General features: G+C 40.1%; 1 pseudogene; it reads left to right on the top strand.

Moving 5' to 3' along the window:
- Positions 1-946: 946 nt before the first annotated feature.
- LOC130043913 (40S ribosomal protein S4-like) lies at positions 947-1,834 on the top strand (annotated as a pseudogene).
- Positions 1,835-3,813: the final 1,979 nt, after the last annotated feature.

Below are 3,813 nucleotides of genomic sequence, written 5' to 3'. Positions count from 1 at the left end.
TGTGTGTATGTGGTAAATAGTTTAGTTTAGAATGAAGAGAGAGTAAGAGAGGAAATAGAGTCCATATTTTTTTAAAGCCACTGCCCTAGAATCCAAGAAATAGTGGAAATTCTAATTTTCATTCTCTGTTATCGTTGTCTCCACAAAGGGGCTACTTTTCTTTTTTTCTTTTTGGGGGTTTCATTGTTGTTATTGTTGTTGTTGCTGTTGTTGTTATTAGGGGGGTGACATCTGGCAATGATCAGGGGTTACTCCTACCTCAGCACTCAGGGATCACTCCCTGTGGGCTCAGGGGACCAGATGGGGTGCCAGGGATCAAACCCAGGTCAGCTGCATGCAAGGCAAACATCCTGTGGCTCCAGCCCTTGCAGAGGGCAGGGGTACTTTTCTTACCTTCATCAGAGCTAATGATTTTATATATACAGATATAGATTTGGATACAGATAGACACACACACACACATACACACGCATAGGCTGGCAACTAGTATTCTAATTGTAATTTAGGAATTATTCTCATTTCATCACCTAATGTTCACATATTTCATTAAACAGCAACATTTTAACGATATTAAAGACACTTGCTCTCTACTTCGTCCTCAACTCAAGGTATAATATTCATTTTAATAATACCAGTGACACACAATAAATTTGATCATAAAGCAATCTGACTTATTTTGTTCCCCAGAGCCCAATTCTTTCTATTCACTAAAACCTCCCACTTTTGCTCTACTCCAGCTGCTGGACATTCAATCAAAGAGTCATTGATGGACAGATAAATGACTCTGGTCCTGCTCTAGGACTGCTCCTGACTTTATTCCCTGGTGTAGAATTTTCCAAAAGACTACAGTGTAATCCTAAAAGAGCACAAACTGGATAACCTCAAAAACTGAGGACTGCACATATGATAGGCAAAAGGACAGTCTCCCTATGAGACCTATGAGGCCTCCTGCCGAGATTGCAAAGGAACTGCCTCGAAAATAGCCCTTGGTCCCTAGTGCAACCATGGCTCGTGGTCCCAAGAAACATCTGAAGCCTGTGGCTGCTCCAAAGCATTGGATGCTGGATAAGCTGACGGGGATGTTTGCTCTTTGTCTATCTACCAGGCCCCACAAGCTCAGAGAATGTCTTCCACTCATCATCTCCCTAAGAAACAGGCTGAAGTACGCTCTGACCAGAGATGAGGTGAAGAAGATCTGCATGCAGCATTTCATTAAGATGGATGGCAAAGTCCGCACTGATGTCACCTACCCTGCAGGCTTCATGGATGTAATCAGCATTGATAAAACGGGAGATAATTTCCGTCTGGTCTATGACACCAAGGGACACTTTGCCGTTCATCGCATTACAACCCAGGAGGCCAAGTACAAGTTATGCAAAGTGAGAAAGATCTTTGTGGGCCCCAAAGGAATCCCTCTCCTGGTGACATACGATGCTCACACCATTCGCTATCCTGACCCCCTCATCAAGGTGAATGACACCATTCATATTGATTTGGAGACCGGCGAGATTACTGATTCCATCAAGTTTGACACTGGAAATCTGTGCATGGTGACCTGGGTACTAACCTGGGAAGAATTGGTGTGAACACCAACAAGGAGAGACATCCCGGTTCTTTCGATGTTGTCCATGTGAAAGATGCCAATGGCAATAGCTTTGCCACCCGTCTCTCTAATATTTTTGTGATTGGCAAAGGTAACAAACCGTGGATTTCTCTTCCCCAAGGAAAAGGCATTCGCCCCACCATTGCTGAAGAGAGAGACAAAAGACTGGCTGCCAAACAGAGCAGTGGCTGAAATGTTTTCTAAGTTACTTGTTGATGGACAGTTTTGTTACTTAAAGTTAATACTGTTTGAATTGAAAAAAAATTTAAATAACTTGCCCTTTGCCTAATCTCCTAGCCTCACTCGCCAGTTGGAGTAAATGAAAAAGTTTCTTATGACCATGTGTCTATATATATATGTGTGTGTACATATTTGCACACATTATGTTAAAAGACATTTACAATCAGGAACCTATTACCAATGTTTATTTATATTTCTATATGTTTCAATTAATTTAGATGTACAGATTTTATTTTAGAGTTGAATTGTATTTATCATCTTCATCCCCAAAACCTCTTTATGCACTCATCAAGATACTTTTGCCTATAATAGTGTTCCCTCGTAGACAGTGAAAGAGTGAGTGAGTGAGTGAGTGATGAGTGAGTGAATATTAAAAGTCATCTTTGCTCTGTCTTTAGATTTTTCTTTTTAAAATCTAGTCTGAAGTTCAATTCTAGTTCCTAGATGAGTTTTTTGCTTTGTTTTGTTGTGTTTTGTTTTTGTTTTGAGGAGGTTTGTTTGTTTCTGTTGTTCTCTGGGGCAAGAAGTCATAATGTCATTTCTCACAAGTATTTCAAGATAACTTTCAGAGCAGTAGACTTTATTAGAAGACAAATTGTTCTCCCAGTCTAGCCACCCTCTCCTGGCCTTACTTCTGTCTTCTAGGTGGTAAGGATGGAGTGACACAGAGGCCTGGGGCAGACCCTTGAACTTCACCTTGAAATCAGTGTTTGTCCTCATTTCAGCAGCTGCATTCTCCCTGGGGCACTGCAAACAATTTACAGTCCTAACCTCGCTGGTAGCACCTCCTCCTGATTAACACCCCCAAAAACAAAAATGAGAAATGAAGAAGAACAAAAGTAGCCCCTTATTTTCTTTCTGGGGGACTTTGAAGCTTTGCAGCACTATTAAAAAAGGACATGAAAGGAAATTGCTTTCAACTCTGCAAATGTTCACCTTTTAACACAAGAGTTCTGCCCTTGAACTTCAAAATAGTGTCCTGCCTAACAGACCAAAGGCTTTTTAAGGCAGCCTTGGCCTCATGCTTTCTAGGCACTCTTCCCGTCGATTTACTATTCTCATCTTTTTTTTTTCTTTTTACTGTGTGATCTAGAGAAAGGATTGAACTGAAATATAAGCCCTTATAACAGATATTGGGGACATTTAAGAGGAAAAACCCTCTGACACAGATCTGACATTCCCTCCATTTATACAATTGAGAAAACAAAGTACATAAAGGAAAAAGCTCTGTCAAGCTTGGCTTCCAGCCTGCCCACCAGTGGGAATAAACCTGGGCCTCCTAGTTAGAAACATGTGTGTCTGTCTTTTTTGGGTATTAGTGGTTTCAAGTATATTGTGAGGTTACTGGAGACAGGATCAGATTATGTAACTTGTACAGTTTCATTAACAAACAATATCCTAAATATAAAAGTAACTGTTTTTTAAAATTAACAGAGTAAAATGACTAGTTCCTCCCCACCCCCATAAAAACTAGCAAAAAGAAGTACCGTCAAGGTCAAAGACATAGCTCAAATGATGAATGTGTGCTTTGTACACAAGAGGCCTAGACTCAATCCCCAGCAACAAAGGGACCCCTGAGCACTGCTGGGAATGACAGGAGTACTTAGTGTCAGTAGTGCAGCTGATCATTGCCAGGTGTGGTCCAAAATAAATAAGAAGCAATATAATGGATATTATCAAGCACCAGAAATATTTAATGCACTTGAGAAATGAAAGCTATAGATTTACTTTTCATCTAAAATAATATTCACAGATTGACAATTAGTAACTTAATTCAGACATTGTAATATTGACTAATTATAGAAACACTGCACTAGAATATCCTGTAGAAATTATCCAGTCTCAAAATGTCTATCTCACCATACCATCTCACAGCTGTGAGGCCTAACCTCCAAAAGCATTTGAAGATTTGCTAGATATCCTTGGGAAAGTTTGAAAATTGTCCAAGTAGCATTTTTTCTGACACATCC

Source organism: Sorex fumeus, unplaced genomic scaffold (assembly GCF_029834395.1).
Source record: "Sorex fumeus unplaced genomic scaffold, SorFum_2.1 ptg000122l, whole genome shotgun sequence".
NCBI classification, from domain to species: Eukaryota; Metazoa; Chordata; class Mammalia; order Eulipotyphla; family Soricidae; genus Sorex; species Sorex fumeus.
The sequence above is the reverse complement of the archived record's forward strand: the minus strand, read 5'-3'. Positions and strand labels throughout refer to the sequence as shown.